This window comes from Kogia breviceps, chromosome 12 (assembly GCF_026419965.1).
Source record: "Kogia breviceps isolate mKogBre1 chromosome 12, mKogBre1 haplotype 1, whole genome shotgun sequence".
NCBI lineage: Eukaryota > Metazoa > Chordata > Mammalia > Artiodactyla > Physeteridae > Kogia > Kogia breviceps.
Window position 1 is genome coordinate 71,799,185 of NC_081321.1, and position 20,401 is coordinate 71,819,585.

A 20,401-nucleotide genomic window follows, 5' to 3' on the forward strand; every position below is an offset into this window, starting at 1 on the left:
GTTTCCATACAAATTGTGAAATTTTTTGTTCTAGTTCTGTGAAAAACGCCAGTGGTTGGTTGATAGGGATTGCACTGAATCTGTAGATTGCTTTGGGTAGTATAGTCCTTCTCACAATGTTGATTCTTCCAATCCAAGAACACGGTATATCTCTCCATCTGTTTCTATCATATTTAATTTCTTTCATCAGTGTCTTATAGTTTTCTGCATACAGGTCTTTTGTCTCTTTAGGTAGGTTTCTTCCTAGGTATTTTATTCTTTCTGTGCAATGGTAAATGGGAGTGATTCCTTAATTTCTCTTACAGATTCTTCATCATTAGAGTATAGGAATACAAGAGATTTCTGTGCATTAATTTTGTGTCCTGCTACTCTACCAAATTCCTTGACTAGCTGTAGTACTTTTCTGGTAGCATCTTTAGGATTCTCTATGTATAGTATCATGTCATCTGCAAACAGTGACAGTTTTACTTCTTCTTTTCTGCTTTGGATTCCTTTTATTTCTTTTTGTTCTCTGACTGCTGTGGTTAAAACTTCCAAAACTATGTTGAATAATAGTGGTGAGAGTGGGCAAGCTTGTCTTGTTCCTGATCTTAGTGGAAATGGTTTCAGTTTTTCACCGTTGAGAACAATGTTGGCTGTGGGTTTGTCATATATGGCCTTTATTATATTGAGGTAAGTTCCCTCTATGCCTACTTTCTGGAGAGTTTTTTATCAGAAATGGGTGTTGAATTTTGTCAAAAGCTTTTTCTGCATCTACTGAGATTATAATATGTTTTTTATCCTTAAATCTGTTAATATGGTGTATCACATTGATTGATTTGTGTATATTGAAGAATCCTTGCATTCCTGGGATAAACCCCAGTTGATCATGGTGTATGATGTTTTTAGTGTGCTGTGGGATTCTGCTTGCTCGTATTTTGTTGAGGATTTTTGCATCTATGTTCATCAGTGATATTGGCCTGTAGTTTTTAATCATATTTTTTGACCTAAATGTTGAGCATATGGCACATAATTTCATTCAGGAAATTGGCTTCATTTCTCTAATTCTCATTTTACCATGTTCTCCCTAGAGTAGTCATACCAGCAATTCCTCACAGGGAAAAGAAACACATCACTGTGTTGTAACTAAGCAAAGGCAATGCTGCTATTCTGGATTCATGAAACCTTTAAAAAGCAAGGCACAAAGATTTATAGAAAGTGCTAACTTCTTCAATGGTTAAGTGCTCTCTTTCATATTTGACTATAAAGCACTGTTGCATTTTATCAAAACATAAGACTGAAAGGAGCAGTGTGCTAAAATTTTCCTTCATAAAAGGAGGTATAAAGGGTAAACAAAATAAAAATGTTTCACAAGTTCATTCAATTTGCCCATCCCCTTTTAATAAAAAAAAAAAAAGCAATTAATAGAAAAATGAGCAAGATGGCAACAAATAGCCTGTCAGTTCACAATATATTACATCAATGAGGAAAATCCCCAAAAGTAAAAAAGGCAAAAAGGACTTAGCAAACCTCAATGGATTTACTTTAAGAATTTCAATATTGTACATCAACTATACTTCAATTAAAAGAAAAAAAAAAAAAAAAACAACTTAAGACAGACAGGAACTGAAGAGATTTAAGCCATTTGAAGAAATGGAAAAGGAAAGGGATTTGGGGCGACAGAGAATCAAAAGTATAAATGGCATATACTTAATAGAATGAGAATATTTAAAATGATAAAAGGGGCAACTAATACAATTAACATTATAAAACATTCAGCAAGCTATCTTTTGTTCTTTATTTTTTGAAAAAGCTAAAGGGATACATAAATAAAGCATTAGTGTCATGTGCGCTAGGATAGATTTAAATAAACCCGTATAATAAAATGATTATAAGCATAATCATCATAGCTGATATAAAGTCTATATGATATGTTACATTCTTTTTATGTAATATCTGGTTTATTCCTCAGAAACTAAAATATTTTTCCTATTTTGTAGAAAAGGAAACTTAGACATATTGAGGTTAAATTACTTGCCCAAGGCCACTCAACTAATAAGTGACAGAATCAGGATTTAAACTTAGGAAGTCAGACTCCAGAGATCAAGCTCTTCAGTATCAGATGTACTGATGAATTAGAATTATCTTATTTTCACTTCCCACGCCCTTAATAACTTAAAACATACTTTAAAAGATCAATTATCAAGAAAATAATCTGTGGAGTATTAGATTCCTAGTATTTTAGAGGAAGCCACACTCTTAGAAACGATCTGCTACAACCACAGATTTCATCTATTAGCATACTTGCCCAAAGAAGTTAACGATTTAGATCAAAGGTCATTTTTATTTGGGAAGTTTTGGCCAAAGTTCAGATTAGACTCTCTCATCCTTAAGAGAATTTGCCCAGGGAAGTTAATGATTTAGATCTAAGGTCATTTTTATTTGGGAAGTTTTGACCAAAGTCCAGAGGAGCCTCTCATCCTTAAAAGAATCTTAAAGGGTAAAACTCAATAAGGTAGTAACTTGAAAGGCTCAGACATCAATCAGATAATAGGTGACAAGTTTTTTTTAAATTTCTTTCTTTACATTCTCTTAAAATGGGCCTTCATTGCACAAAACTGGATTGATTGCAATAATTGGCTTCTCGTTAGTCTATTTTATTGGTTTATTAATGTGGTAGGCTGAATCTAAGATGGTCCCTAAGATTTCCTGCCCTCTGATTTACATACCCTATGTAATCTGTCAGACTGTGAATGGTATGGATTTTTACCCCTGTGATTAGATTTTATGATATGGCACAGTTGACTCTGAGATAGGGAGGTTATCAAGATGGGCCTGAAGTAATTATATGAACCCTTTAAAAATCAAGAGTTTTTTTTCCAGCTGGTTGCAAAAGAGGAAATAAGAGATTCAAAGCCTGAGATGTATTCAAAGTGCCTGAGCTGGCTTGACGGTCAAGGAATGCTGGCAGCCTCTAAGAGCTGAAAGGACCCTCAACTGACAGCCAACAAGGGAATGAGGACATCAATGCTATAGTCACACAGAACTGAACTCTACAAATAGCAAGAAAGATCTTGGAAGCAGATTTTCCCCCGCAGCCTGACAGAGGAACTCAGCCTAGATGACATCATGATTTTAGCTTTGTGATACTCTTATGAGAGAATCCAGCCCCATTGGCACAAACTTCAAATCTAAGTAACTGTAAGTTAACAAATGGTTGTTCTATAAGGTGCTAAGCTTGTTGTAATTCATTAAACAAGAAGAAAAACTAATAAAAATGACTTATTTTCTGTATATATTAATATATTATCTATTATATAAATACACATATTAATATAATGAATATCTGTGAACTCACCACCCAAGCAAAGAACTAGATGTCTAAAAGTAACCCTACCCACAGGTTTCTTTCCTCTCCTACATCTGCCTCCTCTCAGGTATCCCAGGTTTTTATTATATCTTGCTTATTTTTTTTTTTTCATTTTATCAGACATAATGTGTATCTAAATAAAATACTGCTAAGAATAAATTGTTTAGTCTGGGTTTATTTTAAACTTTATAAAATGGGTATTATGATGGTTGAAATATTCCAAGACTTCTCATTTTCACTGAATATTGCAATGCTAAAATTCACATAACTTCATTTGTATAAAATGTAATTTATCATTCCATTTCACGGCTATATTACAACTTATTTCCTATTTCTTGATGATGGACATTTGAGGAATTTTTTCAATTTTTGCGATTAAAAAACTACATTGCTTAGACATACTTGTGCATCTCTCCATGTGCACATATACAAAAAAGTATACGCCTAGAAAAAGAGTTGTTAGGTTGTCGGAAATATAATGGTCAACTTATAAGGCACTGCCAAACTTTTTGCAAAGATGATTGTACAAATTTACTTTCCTATCAGCAACAGATAAAGAATTGCTTGTTCCTCATTTTCGCCAACATTTAGTATCATCACACTTGTTTTTTTGCCAATAGAATGCTGTCTTTTTGCTGTTTGATTTGGATTTCCATGATCAGTAATGAGGTTTGAGTCTTTCATTCTTTGGGGCCAAATAGGTTTTCTCTTCTATGAAATGCCTTTTCATATGTTTTGCCCACTTTTCTTTGGGATTGTTGCTTTTCTTTATTGATTTTTAAATTTCTTACATAGTCTTAATAGTCTGCCATTAGTTATATGCTGCAAACATGTTCTCACAATTTTGGCTTTTCACTTTCTACAAAGCACCTTTTTATAAACAAAAATTCTTATTAAAGTTGTCAAATATGTCAATCTACAACTGTAGAGATTTTTTCTATTTGCATCTTAGGAGTTCTTGCTAACCCAAAATCAGAAAGATGCTTGCCCTTGTTTTCTTTTAAAATTCAAAGTTTTGCTTTTGACATTTTAAGGCATTAGTCCATCTGGAGTTGGGATAGAGGTGACATGATCTGGGTTACATGAGCGTGTATCTTATTTGTGCCGTCTGGCCCTGTTAACACTTTATCCTGGATGTACCACTTTCATCTTACAATGATTTCTGCTGGACATCCCTCATCATATGACTTGATGACATCTGAAAGAATCTAGATCATGATTAGCAGTCTGCCTTTATGGTTACTTTGTGGCCCATGGTCAGACACCCCATCTCTACCAAGGCCCAATAACAGAACAGGAGCTTATTTTTTAAAAGGTAACTAATTTTCTGCTGCAGATGTTGTAGAACCCATGGGTCTTTTTTGTGATTCTCTTATGTAGCTTGCCATAAACTCCACACAGGGTCTTATCCCACTATTATATCTCTAATGCCACAGAGTTTACTATATCATAAGGCCCAAGCAGGAGGGCTGCTTACATGGTAGTCTGAGCTGCTACAGAGCTCTTTCTGTTCTGAGCCCTGCTCAGAGCTGTAAACTTTCATACCACCCAGTATGTAGTTTGAAGCACTACTTCCACATGTGGAACATACTGTCTCCACACCTTGAAGGGAGTTACCAGCCATTGTGCTCAGTTTTAGTTGTAGGAAGTATAAGATATGGGAATATCCCATCATTCTTCAGACCACTAAGCAATGAATCTCCAGTGATTAGATCCTTGATGCCAAACAGATAACCAGCAGATTATCCAGTTTACAAATCTCATCTCAGCATCTCTTTTTAAAAAATTTTATTTATTTTTTTAAACTGCAGGTTCTTATTAGTCATCAATTTTATACACATCAGTGTATACACGTCAATCCCAATCACCCAATTCATCACACCACCATCCCCACCCCCCTGCCGCTTTCCCCCCTTCGTGTCCATATGTTTGTTCTCTACATCTGTGCCTCAATCTCTGCCCTGCAAACCAGTTCATCTGTACCCTTGTTCTAGGTTCCACATATATGCATTAAAATGCGATATTTATTTTTCTATTTCTGACTTACTTCACTCTGTATGACAGTCTCTAGATCCATCCACGTCTCAACAAATGACCCAATATCATTCCTTTTTATGGCTGAGTCATATTCCATTGTATATATGGGCCACATCTTCTTTATCCATTTGTCTATCGATGGGCATTTAGGTTGCTTCCATGACCTGGCTATTGTAAAGAGTGCTGCAATGAACATTGGGTTGCATGTGTCTTTTTGAATTATGGTTTTTTCTGGGTATATGCCCAGTAGTGGGATTGCTGTATCATATGGTAATTATGTTTTTAGTTTTTTAACCTCCATACTGTTTTCCATAGTGGCTGTATCAGTTTACATTCCAACCAACAGTGCAGGAGGGTTCCCTTTGCTCCACACCCTCTCCAGCATTTGTTGTTTGTAGATTTTCTGATGATGCCCATTCTAACTGATGTGAGGTGATACGTCACTGTAGTTTTGATTTGCATTTCTCTAATAAGTTGTGATGTTGAGCAGCTTTTCACGGGCTTCTTGGCCATGTCTACTTTGGAGAAATGCCTATTTAGGTCTTCTGCCCATTTTTGGATTGGGTTGTTTGTTTTTCTAATATTGAGCTGCATGAGCTGTTAATATATTTTGGAGATTAATCTTTTGTCCATTGATTTGTTTGCATTTTCTCCATTCTGAGGGTTGTCTTTTTGTCTTGATTATGGTTTCCTTTGCTGTGCAAAAGCTTTGAAGTTTCATTAGGTCCCAATTGTTTATTTTTGTTTTTATTTCCATTACTCTAAGAGGTGGATCAAAAAAGATCTTGCTGTGATTTACATCAAAGAGCGTTCTTCCTATGTTTTCCTCTAAGAGTTTTATAGTGTCCAGTCTTACATTTAGGTCTCTAATCCATTTTGAGTTTATTTTTGTGTATGGTGTTAGGGAGTGTTCTAATTTCATTCTTTGCCATGTAGCTGTCCAGTTTTCCCAGCACCACTTATTAAAGAGACTGTCTTTCCTCCATCATATATCCTTGCCTCCTTTGTCATAGATTAGCTGACCATACGTGCGTGAGTTCATCTCTGGGCTTTCTATCTTGTTCCATTGATCTATGTTTTTGTTTTTGAGCCAGTAACATATTGTCTTGATTACTGTAGCTTTGTAGTATAGTCTGAAGTCAGGGAGTCTGATTCCTTATGTATTGAGGTGCTCCTATGTTGGGTGCATATATAATTGTTATATCTTCTTCTTGGAATGATCCCTTGATCATTATGTAGTGTCCTTCCTTGTCTCTTGTAACATTCTTTACTTTAAAGTGTATTTTTTTTTTTTTTTTTGAGGTATGCGGGCCTCTCACTGTTGTGGCCTCTCCTGTTGCGGAGCACAGGCTCTGGATGCACAGGCTCAGAGGCTATGGCTCATGGGCCCAGCTGCTCCGCAGCACGTGGGATCCTCCTGGACCGGGGCATGAACCCATGTCCCCTGCATCGGCAGGCAGACTCTCAACCACTGTGCCACCAGGGAAGCCCTAAAGTGTATTTTATCTGATATGAGTACTGCTATTCCAGCTTTCTTTTGATTTCTATTTGCATGGAATATCTTTTTCCATTCCCTCACTTTCAGTCTGTATGTTTCCCTAGTTCTGCAGTGGGTCTCTTGTAGACAGCATATACATGGGTTTTGGTTTTGTATCTATTCAGCAAGCATGTGTCTTTTGGTTGGAGCATTTAATCCATTCACATTTAAGGTAATTATCGATATGTATGTTCCTATTACCATTTTCTTAATTGTTTTGGGTTTGTTTTTGTAGGTCCTTTTCTTCTCTTGTGTTTCCCACTTAGAGAAGTTCCTTTAGTATTTGTTGTAGAGCTGGTTTGGTGGTGGTGAATTCTCTTACCTTTTGCTTGTCTGTAAAGTTTTTGCTTTCTCCATCGAATCTGAATGAGATCCTTTTAGCATCTCCTTTCTTGGACCATTTCTGGCACCAAATTCTGCAGATTGGGTACACTAGGGAGTAAACTTTGAGATGCTGACTAACCTATGGGGGATCTACTAGGGAGTGTTCTTAGGATTATCATCCATGGAAGGGAAGGGAATGAAGCAGAATTGAGCTAAGGGAGAAGCTGGGCTTCTATGCAGTTTCAACAAAGGCCTCAGGTACCCTCTGGGGAGATTTTAAACCAGGATGACCCTCTAAAAAGGTCTCCAACTCAGGTGAGGGGACATGAATTTATATTAATTAGCTCATCAGTCAGGCGTTCAGGCTGTCCCAAAAAGGAAACATGACCTTGGCTGAAGCATCTCTTTTCCACTGAGCCAGTTCTGAAATGGGCTGACTGCTAATGATTATCTCATGGCAGAGCCTTTAGCATGTGGAGAAGTACCTTAGGCAAGATTTTTCACCCTGAAGGGGAATCTAGGTGGCACATCTCAGTGTTCATCTCAGAAATAAGAATGCTAATATGAAGTCTATGGCAAAGTTTTAGAAACGTGGAATAACTGGAAAACTCCTATAAAATATAATTTACCAAAATATAACCAGAGGAAATAGAAGCATGAATGGTCCCCTATTGAAAATTTTAGTCATAGTTGAAAACCTTTGCACAAAGAAAATACAAAGTCTGAAGAATTTCATCGGCAAATTTGACCAATTTTTAATAAACTCATGAATCCAACATTTTTTTTTTTTTTTTTTTGCGGTACCCGGGCCTCTCTCACTGTTGTGGCCTCTCCTGTTGCGGAGCACAGGCTCCGGACGTACAGGCTCAGCGGCCATGGCTCACGGGCCCAGCCGCTCCGCGGCATGTGGGATCTTCCCGGACCGGGGCACGAACCCGTGTCCCCTGCATTGGCAGGCGGATTCTCAACCACTGAGCCACCAGGGAAGCCCGAATCCAACATTTGAAATCTCTTCCAGAGAACAGAGAAAAAAAGATAGCATGCCCAAATTCATTCCATGAGGCCAGAATGACACAAAACTTGGCAAAGACACTATAAAAAATAAAAATTATAGATTCACCTCACTTGTATCTATATATATAGGCAAAAATGCTAAACAAAATCCTAGCGCACAGGCAGTGATAAACAAAATAACATACCATGACCATACGGGGTTTACCTCAATATCCAATGTTGAATATTAGAAAATTCTCAAATGTTATCTACCATGTTAACAGATTTATGTAGAATAATAATTTTTTTCATCTCATTGGATATAGAGATAGCATTTGATAAAAATCCCTTTTATTTTCCACTCAATTTAACATATGTAAAATCAGATATTACATCATTTCTTTAGCCTTCTACCAGTGAGGCCCTTGTCCTTGAAATACTTCCTACTTTTTAAGCAGCAGAGATTCTCCCTGTATTAGAGGAGGAAAGAGCAAATTTATCCATGTTCAAATTTTGACAACGTGACCTCGTTTCTCCCATTAGTGAACTTCTCCTTTTTTTTGACTATTTTTTCCAGTTTTATTAAGATATAATTGACATATAATTTTGTATTAGTTTAAGGTGTACAACATAATGATTTGATACAGGTACGTATTACAGAATGATTACCACAAGTTTAGCTAACATCCATCAATCATCTCATATAGTTACAAATTTTCTGCCTTGTGATGAGAATTGTTAATATCTACTCTCAGCAAATTTCAAATATACAATACAGTATTGTTAACTATAGTCACTATGCTGTACATTATAGCCTCAAAACTTATTTACCTTTCTTTTTAACTCAAAATGATGAACTATGAGGACCTCTAATTACAACTTTTTCTTTCTTAATGGGATTCCTGGAAAGCAGGCTTTCTCCAATCTCTTACAGAAATAATTCAAAGTAACAAGCACTTATGAGAAGTAAAAAGTTTCATGACAAAAGTGGAAAAAAATGCTTTCATTGAATCCTTTTGTTGTAAATGATACAAATCATCTTCTGGAATAGGAATGTTCAGACACTGCTATACCATGCTCCTCTAGTGAGAACTAACCAATTCTATCTATTACCACATGAGGGGAAATTTGTCCCATGGCAACAGCAAAAAAGCTACTCAGTGAGATAACATTGACCAATGATCTCTGGCCTAGTAATTTTAGCAGCAGAGATAAGATAGAACATGTCTTTTATTATTTCATCAGAATACCTTTATAACTAATTTTAAGCCATGTTCATACTAAGCATAAACATACTTACAAATACTCAGCCCCAACTGCAGAAATCCTACATTTGTTTAGTTGATGAGCCTAGTTCAATATCCTATTTTCTTTTTGGTTCATCCCTCTCATATTTTTCTAAAATCAATCTACTGTTTTTCATCTGATGCCACCATGGACTTTCTGGGTCAATGGGTTAATGGTGCCATGCTGTAGGACTAACCAGGGTTTGATTTAGAACATACCATTTATTAAGTTCTCATCTTATTGTTTATAAAGCAAATTCAGTTCATAGAATTTCTGAATTTGTTTTTATAATACATAATAAATTACTGAAGTTTTTTATCGGTAAATTCATTTATTCAAGAGGCTTGAACAAAATGAACTTATCAGAGATCAACAAATATTTATGTAAAGGACAACATAGTAAATATTTTAAGCTTTGTGGGTTATATGCTCTGTGTCACAACTATACAACTCTGTCATTGTAGTGCTAAAGGAGCCACAGACAATACAAAAATAAAAGTACATGGCTGTGTTCCAATAAAACTTTATTTTAAAAAACAGGCAGTGGACAGATTTGGCCTAGGGGTCATAGCTTGCCCTATTTCTAATTCAGACAGAGGCTCTTAATTAACTGCTTTATTTTAGCTCCAGTCTCCTGTTCCTATATACAATAAAGTTTAAAGCAAGTAAGGGAGATGGGAAAGAAATGAAGAACAGTATGCATTTGTCTCTCTCATGTAGTGTAATCATAGCTGTTCACATATCGACACTTTCTAACTAATAGAGATGCCATTAGTATAGACAAATATTGAAAAATAAACCAAACCTACATACTAATATGTAGCTCTATGGCAGTAGCTTGGTGTTCTAGTTTCAGAAAATGGCAGTTATTAACTGGCAGTTAGATGACTATCTAAAGAAATGCACTGAGGGAAAACTGTGCCCAGTTGGTAAGTGGATGAGGTTTGGATATCACATCAAGCCTCATGCTGCTCAAGTGAATATACTGAACCCAGCAAGGATCAGATGACAGAGTAGCTGAGCAAATCCTCTTTTACTACTGGAAGAACAATTCATATCATATGACTTACAACTCTGTCTCATTAACATTCTCTTACAATTCGACATCTATTGGATTTCACAGATTTGTCGGGAATGTGTTATAAGAATCTAGAGATGAATAAGGCATATAATGTTGCCCTGCAATATTACAAAACTCCATCCAGAGGTGGGAAATACACTTCATCTTAAGTGCTACATTTAAATTGATAACTTGCAGGTTTGGCCTATAAATCACAAATTCCTCTGCTTTAGGAGTTGGCAGACTTCTTCTATAAACAGCTAGACGGTAAACATTTTAAGCTTTGAGAACCATATGGTCTCTGTCATACCTACTCAACTCTGTCATTATAACACAAATGTAACCATAGTCATTGTGTAAACAAATGGGTATGGCCATGTTCCAATAAAATTTTATATAAAAACAAGGAAGTGGGGGGGACAGATTAAGCCCCTGGCCTTAGTTTGCCAAATTCACTTCTACTCTTTCTACTTTTCCATCTGCAACTTAGATGCAAAAGACATAATCAAGGAATTAAAGGCCTTAATGAGTGGAAAAGATCCTGGACCTTCAATCACTACACAGAAGGCTGCCTATTGAACAGTGTATTGAACTTGTAAATGAGACAGAAATAAATGAACCTTGGTTTTAAGTTGCAGAATTTAGCTTACTCAATATAGGTTTTTTACAAAAGGTAGAACATATATTTCAGTAAGAACGTAAGTTTTCATTGCACTTGGCTAAATACATAACAATAGGATTACTGTATCGTGTGTAAATGATTAAATTTTTATAAGAAACCGCCAAACTGTTTTCCAAAGTGGCTATATCATTTGCATTTTCATTACCAGTTCATCTGTATCCATGCCAGGACTTGGTATATGTATGTATGTGCCAGGATGTGCCAAAAGGAAAGGGTCTGTGATTTGGGCACTTAAGCCCTTCTCAGTGAAGCCATGAAACTAAACCGATTTGTACCACAGTAACAAAAATGTTGTTCACAGGAAATTGCAAAAGTAACCATAATTCCTTATTCCTTTCTGTATCCACTCCCCTTTGCATAGTAACTTTGCCACTATTTCTCCACCTCTTAAATCTGAGCTGGCTTTATGACTTGCTTTGATCAATAAAATGTAGCAGAAGTAACAGGCCAGTTTTGAGCCTGGTCCTCAAAAGATTTTGCATGCTTCCACTCTTGTTCTTGGAATCCTGTGACTACTATATGAACAGCCTAGGAGGATATGTAAATACATGAAGCACATTCAGGTTATCCTAGCTGAGGCCATTTTAGACCAGCCAGCCTCCATCCAGTCTGGCAGCTGATCACAGATGTGTGAATGACCCCAGTCAAAACCAAAAGAACTACCTAGCTTAGGCTGGACAAAAATGCCAAACCATAGAATCATGATTAAATAAGTGGGTGTTGTTTCAAGTCACTGAGTTTTGAGATGGTTCATTATGTAGCATTAGCTAATTGATATGCTGTTTCATCTCTAATCAATTTATATAATCCAAAATAAATTGTTTGCTGCTATGATTAAACAAAATTAATGTTCTTACTGGCTCTTATTTCTGTAACTATTCAAATTTGTAGCATAACAGGGTTTTCATTAAAAATAAAATGGTACTCATAAAAGCATGCAGATTGGCTTCCGTAAATAAGTTACACTCTTACATCTGCCAGTAATAAGCTTTGTGACTTTAGAATCATTTACCTTTCATTTGCCTCAGAATCTTCATATATAAAATGAGAATATTGGAGAAATCACATTTTAGGGAATGAAATGTATATTCATATATATGAATACACATTATATTTATTATATATATTATACACACATACATATGCACTTGTATATGTTTTCATGTGTGTTTTTATTTCTACATATATGTATTTTTAAAGACCTTAAAAGAACAAACTCTATATGGAGATGAGTCAGAAAAGCCATTAGTGCCCCCCAAATACATAAAGTAGGTGCTTCATATTTCCAAACCATTTAGGAAAGGCCAAATAAATGTGAGTCTATAATTAATAGAGAAAGATAAAGAAATGAGGGTGGTAAAAATTTATAGCAAATGTTCCTATATAACCAACTCTCTGAGTGATAAGGAAAGCCAACTGACCAGTCAGTGGTTAATACACAAGTGAAAGATGCAAGTAGAACTTTGCAGATAGTACAGTGAAAGCAAACCACAAGTATTGGTTGAATGAATCATAGAACTTTAGAGGTAGTAGGAACTGTAAAACTCAAATCCAATTTTCAGAGTTTCTTGATTTGACTCAGTTCATTTCAACCAAAATTATTGAAAATCTCTACTGTGAAGCATACTATGCATAGATTATGAAAATTCTATTCTGGAAAGATCAAATGACTTACATAAAGTCAACGAATTAGTAGTTGAGAATAGAAAACAAGTTTCTTGATTTCCATTTCAATATTCTTTCTACCATATGAGATAACTACACCAAATGGTGACAAAATATCTAATTATCTGTGACAGGTTATAATTATATATTAGTTATATATTAAACAAAAAATAAATTTTAGCATATTGCAACAGAACCAGCTATGCACTGTAATCTTGTCTTGAAAAGATATTTTTTAGAGGAAATAAGGTGAAGAAAGTCTCCCAATTTAACCAGACGACCAATGTAATCTAACTCCTACATCTAGGCTGGATTTCTGAGATCCTATCTATGTAGAATCTAAATTGTTCTGCCAATCACAGTTAGGAACTGGGTTATAAGCTGCTGAAATCAATGCATGCCTCATCCACTTTGCTCCCTATCTTACAAAGGATGCCTTCTCATCACTATAACAGGAGGAAGTTTTTCTCTTCTCTGATATCTGCTCTCTTCGTGTTACAAAACTCTCAATCATCCTGTGCCACAAATGTCTCTTAAAATTAACTATTCTCTCTGAGTCGTAATGGTCTCCCCTTTCCTCTTCTCTTTCTCAAGTATACTATACCATGTTATCCAGACCTCCTTTAAGAGATTATATTCCTATCTGGGGGAGAAGGAAGATGTTCAAGATGTCTTGGTTTTAGAACATAATGGTGATAAAGAGATGGTAGTTGCTTTTTAATGTTTCTACTTGGGGAAAAAAAAAAAACTTGTAAGTCTAAGGGTATATGCCCTTAAACTATTTTCCTCACTGGTTCAGAAAATTCACAAGTGCAGGAATCAAACAATAGAGTTTCAGATTGACAAATATTCCAGATTGATAAAAGCAGATATACAGTTATCCCTGGGTATGGGGAGAATGGGGAGGGATTGGTTCCAGGACCCCTGTGGATACCAAAATCTATGAATGCTCAAGTCCCTTATATAAAATTGACATAGTATTTTCATCTTCACATAAACTTTAAATCTCTAGATTACTTATGATACCTAATACAATGTAAATGCTATGTAAATAGTTGCTGGCAAGTGGCAAAATCAAGTTTTGCTTTACAGAATTTCCTAGAATTTTTTTCCTAATATTTTCGATCTGCAGTTGGCAGAACCTGCAAATACAGAGGGCCAATCATATTTACAAATTCTCAGAATTAGAAAGCTTTATTATTTATTGATTTTTTTATTCCAACAATTAACTAAGCTGTATATATAATACCAGAGGAATGTTTTATTTAATCAACTCAGGAAAAGGTGAAATTAAAAAATTTAGGCAAATTAACTGTTGACAATGAATTATTGATAAATAATATTTCTAAAATGTTTTACAGCTTCTTAAAACCTTTCACAAATATCATCTCCTTTGATAAGGCCAGGCTGTGTTTCTGATCTCATTTTACATGAAGAAACCAGGGTTATCAGAGATTTACTAAGGATTTAATAATTGGAGGATCCAATAAGGATCTAATAAGGAATTTAGACATAAATATTTGGACTTTAATTCTAGGATTGTTTCCATTGCCTCAGACTTCCTCATGTCAAGAAGCTCAAATGGCATATTTCAATTGGCCCCAAATCACATAAGACTAGGCAAAGAACAGTATTCACATATGTAATTACATAGTAAAACTAGATTTCATGAATGTGGCAAAATTGGGCGTTTACTTACCTAAAATGTATGGAGGGTAGCAGAATCTCTTTGCAAGAGATGGTCAAACTCAGCTCAATGATAGACATACTTTAAGTTGTAGTATATATATATATATATATATAGTAAATTGAAAATCAATTTGCAGCTTATTAGCCACTCTAAATCTAGCTATCCTAGGGTAGACTGTGCTTTAACTCAAAGCATTTTTTTTTCAATTAGTTACCTCCTTTCCTTTTCATTCATAGAAAAGTGCTCCTTGAAATCAGAGATGTATCTCTACCAAGTCTCTTTAGCAATTACTACACCCTTTCCCTAAGGAACCCCTTTGAATTGTGAACATTCTTGGGTGGAATTTATGCCCACAAGCATTACATACTGCATATTTTCAAATTGTATTACATTGACTTTAAAAAAAAAAACTCTTTCTAAAATGTGTAAGTCAATTTGCGGTACGCAGGCCTCTCACTGTTGTGGCCTCTCCCGTTGCGGAGCACAGGCTCTGGACGCGCAGGCTCAGCGGCCATGGCTCAAGGGCCCAGCCGCTCTGCGGCATGTGGGATCTTCCCGGACCAGCGCACGAACCCGTGTCCCCTGCATCGGCAGGCAGACTCTGAACCACTGCGCCACCAGGGAAGCCCGTGTAAGTCAATTTTTCATCTGAAAGTATCTAAGAAACACACTGTCTAGATGTAGCTTCAAAATGATACAGCTTTTAAAGAGATGTAAACCTTTGGAACACAAAATCTAGAGCATTATTTTGCTTCCATTTCTTAAATGTCTTTAAATATTTTGATAAGAATTATACCTGGACTTAAAAAACTAGGGTGCAGTTCTTTGGGAGGAAAACTCTTCTACACACTGTATAGGCATATAGATTTTATTTCTTCCTCCAAGGGGAGGAAAACTGTTATATCAGAAAGATTTCAACAATAAATCAATAATTAAGATTTATACAGAAAGTTAGTTACAAAAGGCTACTGTATGGTGTGTGTGTTTCTGAAAAGACTTATTAATGAGCATTGTGCTACTCATTTGAAATATTTTATTCCTAAATGCGATTTCCACAGGTCCAGAAAGAAATTTACAAGGAATAATTGGATTTTGTCCTAGCTAACCAAATAAGGAAGGAAACTGAGATTTGAATCAGTACAAATCAAAAGACACTTTGAAGCTTGCTATATGCCTATACTCACCCAATCATTATTTATTCATTCAACAAATATTTATTGGAAACCAATTACATGTTCAGCAATAAGATAGGTCTTGAGAGTAGATTGATGAATGAAGAAAGAAAATCACAAGATTTTTTCTTCAAAGAGCTTACATGTCTAGGGTAATGGTGAATTCAGGAAGCTATATAACAAGATAAGAGGGTTATGGAAACCACATTAGAAAAGTTAAAGAAACCTGCTGAATGAGGAGAATTACTAAGGAGTAAGTAAGATTTCGGCATGCAAAAGAGTGAAAACAGCCAACAATAATAAAAACGCGGAGGTTGAAATACGACATTTAGGACAGGGCAGGTCATTGGACAGAAGTTACTATGTAGCTCTAGTTAGAGCAGACAGAATTTGAGGGTATTGTCAGGAGTGTTGGGTGATGGAAATATAAAGGGGAAGTGAGAGAAGGTAACAAATTAAAGAGCTTCCCCTTATTAAGGAAGAATAAAACATAGGAGGAACTGAGCTTAAAAAGTGGGATATTTTAACTGAAAATTTTAGCATATAGTTTCAGAGTTAGAAAAGAAAGAAAGAACTTCATTCTTTATTTGTAAGCATTTTACAAAGAAAAATAATTAGAACTATGAAAAAATGACATTCACAATAGTGGGTTATTCTTTAAAATCAAAGGAAGTGCCTCACCTATAAAAAATATTTCTGGAAATGAATAAAATGTTCGAAGATTTTTAGTTAGTATGTTCAATTGGATTAAAGAAGGTATTTTACCTAGAAATATGGAGAAGATAACCACCAACAGAAAATCAGCTGAAATCCCCCAAAACTGTTTAAATTTTTAAAAGTTAATTGCCAAATTATAAATCATGATGAAAGTTGCAGGGTAAATATTGAGAAAATCATATCAGTAAAATTAGAAGAGAAAAATAAAGAAGTGCTCCTAGAAATTAGAGTAAATTAAAATTTTTAAAAACCCTTTTAAATTGAAGAACTCCACACTAAAAGTTAATTGGAAGAAGATAGCTGCAATGTACAAAACTAATACACAGTGTAAGCTTTCAAATCAATAAGAAGATGAGGACAAAATATAAGAAATGGCAATTTATAGAAGAGCAAGCAAACACCTAACGAGGACATATAGAGATGATAAACTTTTGCACAGATATGCAAAATAAAATGTAAATGCTAACTTGCTTTACATACATCTCAGTGGTAAATATTTGAGAAGTAGATAATGTCAATTTTTAGCAAATATGTGAAAATGAAACTTTCATGAAATACTGGTAGATGTGTCAAATGGGACAATCATAATGATGAGAATTCTGGCAATTTTTTAGTAAAATGTAACACATGTAAACCCAGAACATTCTTGTGTATGTACAGCTAAGTAATTCTTCCACTCGTTTATAAAAGACACATAAGAATATGTCTTAGCAAGGTGTTCATGGTAGTGAGTAGGTGGTGTCCATCATTAAGGGAATGGATATATAATAGATATTATGTAATATTATATAGCAGGTATAAGAAATTAACAATATGAACTCCAGAAATTAAATATTTAAATAAAGAGTGTTAAGCAAAAATTTAAGAAATTATGAATTAAAAGATGACAGAAATCCATAAGAAGGAATCTAAATATACTAGAAATCAAAAACATAATTTTATTCCCTACCTAAATTGTACAATAAAATAAATAAAGCAAAAATAATTATCAAAGAAAGAACATCAAGGAAAATATTTCTAAGCTGAAGAAAGACCTAAGTTGGTTAGTCAGAAGAGCTTTATGAAAATAGATTAGACAAGATTGACTAGGTTATATTGCAAACAACTTCCAAAATTCAATATCTTAACCCAACTAAAGTGACACTCTAGGGTGAAACTTCAGGGCACCTGGCCTCAGTAAAGTGGCTGAGCGATGCAGGCTGTTTCCATATTTAAGCTCTCTATCTCAACATGTATATCTACTATTTCTGTGCTAGGGAAATAAAGCCCAGAAAAAAATCACAGACTAGCTCTTAAATGCACACATCTCTTCTGCTCTTGGCCCATTACCTAGACCTAGCCACATGGCCAATTGTCAAGAAGGCTAGGAAATAAAAGTTTCCATATGCCCAGGAAACGAGGAGAAACAGATAAATGGGTGAACACAGACAAAATATTTTATATGGAATGTAAATCTCTTCCATGTATATGCTATGCTATATTCAGGAGCATAGTTTAGACAAATCTGTAGTTTGAAAATTAGTGAATAAATGTTTGTAGTAATTTATCCAAAATGCAGGTAATTATGTAGAAGAAAGAAAAAAATTAGAAGTCTAGAGATTCTGAGCCTACTCTAGGTGAATATACTTATTCATTATATGATCTTTAGTAAATTTATTTATTTGGGTCACAATTTCAATATTCTGAATATGATAGCTGACAACAGTTAAAATGTTCTTAGTTTTAAAACTGTGTCATTCTTCTGAATACTTTGTATATATAGCTCACTTAACAATTACAACAACTTCTTGGGTTCTAGTAAATATCTTCATTTTACAGTTGAAGACACTCAGATAAGTTAAGTAATTTGTCTGAAGTCACAGAGCTAGGAGAACAAGGATTAGAACCCTGTCAATCCAACACCAAATCTCATGTTTTTAATCCTAGCTAGCATGAACCCTCTTTCTATCTGTGTCCTTCCTGTCCTATTTCATGTGCTCAACTGGAATATCAAATGAGTTTATTAAAATTCTTTATAAATTGCAAAGCCCTGTGCAAAAATACATGGCTCAAAAAAATCCACACATAGTGTTTTCCAAATTCCTTAGCAGTCATTTCTCTGAGTCATAAAAAACAGTGAAGGCATGTTATCTCCTGCCACAACCTTCACATTGCATAGTTTTCCCATTACAGGTATAGATTACTCTCACCACAATCCTTTTAAACAATATAAGTTAATAAATCAAAGCATGAAAGAAACTAAGAGAGAATTATAAAAGTATAATTTTATATGAGTTCCATATTTTAAAAATCTGTTCTACAATGTATAAAATGTTTATTTTTTAAAACCTGCAATATTAAGCTTGCAATTTAATGATATGAAAATATAAATGTTCCACACATAATTATATAATTTTTCTTTGTTTGAAAATGAATCAATTCTTTCCTGAGCTTATATATATATATATATATACATATATATATATACACATATATATGTATATATATATATATATTTTTTTTGCGGTACGCGGGCCTCTCACTGCTGTGGCTTCTCCTGTTCTCTTGTTGCGGAGCACAGGCTCCGGACGCGCAGGCTCAGCGGCCATGGCTCATAGGCCCAGCCACTCCGCGGAATCTGAGATCTTCCCGGACCGAGGCACGAACCCGTGACCCCTGCATCGGCAGGCAGGCTCTCAACCACTGTGCCACCAGGGAAGCCCTCATATATTTCTTATAATAGTTTGCTAAATACAACCAATAATAGCCAACACAGGTTATGACATTCTGGATCTTCACAACAATTTCTCCTCAGTCTTGAGGTTCATTAAGTCACATGGCTGCCTTCAAAGTTATTGCAGGCAACAGTTTCCCCACAGCATCTCTAGGCTCTCCTGACTTCCACCATGCTTTCTTTCTTTTTTTTAAATTGACAGCCACCAACTACTAAGCCATGGCTACATATTTTATATTTGTTATGCAACACCCTAATATTAAAATTTTGTATGTTAGAATAATGTTATTTACTGTAATAAATGCATATGAAATTTCAGTGGCTTGATACAATATAACTACACTTGTGCCCGTAACAATCTAGTGCAAGTGTACCACGTTGGTGGGTGGTCTGTTATAGTGTCAACTTGACACAGACAATGCCACATTTAATACATGAGCTAAGGTTACTCTGCACATTGATATCTGGCCAAGAGAGGAAAGAAGAAAGTGTTTGGAGAAGATGCATCCTTCTTCTTAGCTACCCTGGCCTAAGAGTGGCACACATCATTTCTGGTAGCATTCCCTTATCGAGAACAAAGCAGGCCCTAAATGCAAAGACTATTGGGAAATATAATCATTTTCTAGGTAGACAACACCAAACAATAACAATCTATGATAGAAGGAAAAAAAATATTATCATTGGACAACCAGCCATTTCTGCTACACAGAGACTATCATACGTTTAGCTCTCAATGACTGTCAGCTATTTTTGATTGGTTATTATTATGTTGCTTTTATTTAGTCTAACATTCACTTACACTTGCATCCCTGTTTCCCGGGGTTACCTTCCTTTAACTCAGTAATGATTCCTTTACTTGTCATCGTGTTTGAATCACTTGGGAAACCTTAATGAATACCAATCTCTGGATCTAATCAGTCTCTGGGTTAAGAACCTAGAAACAGCATTTAGTAAAATCTTCCTTGGTGGTTCTACTCAGCTGCCAGAGTTAACGACTGCTGTCTAACATGCTGTGGGAAATCAGAACTTTTGCATTTACACACCTCCTGTGTGGATCTTTCAATCAATACTGTTGCCTCTAGTTCCTTCCTAGGCTGACATGCACTTTGCTGCTAAGTTTGTTGAAACTCACTTTGCTTCTTTGTTGGCACCAGCAAAAAAGTGGATGTGTGGTC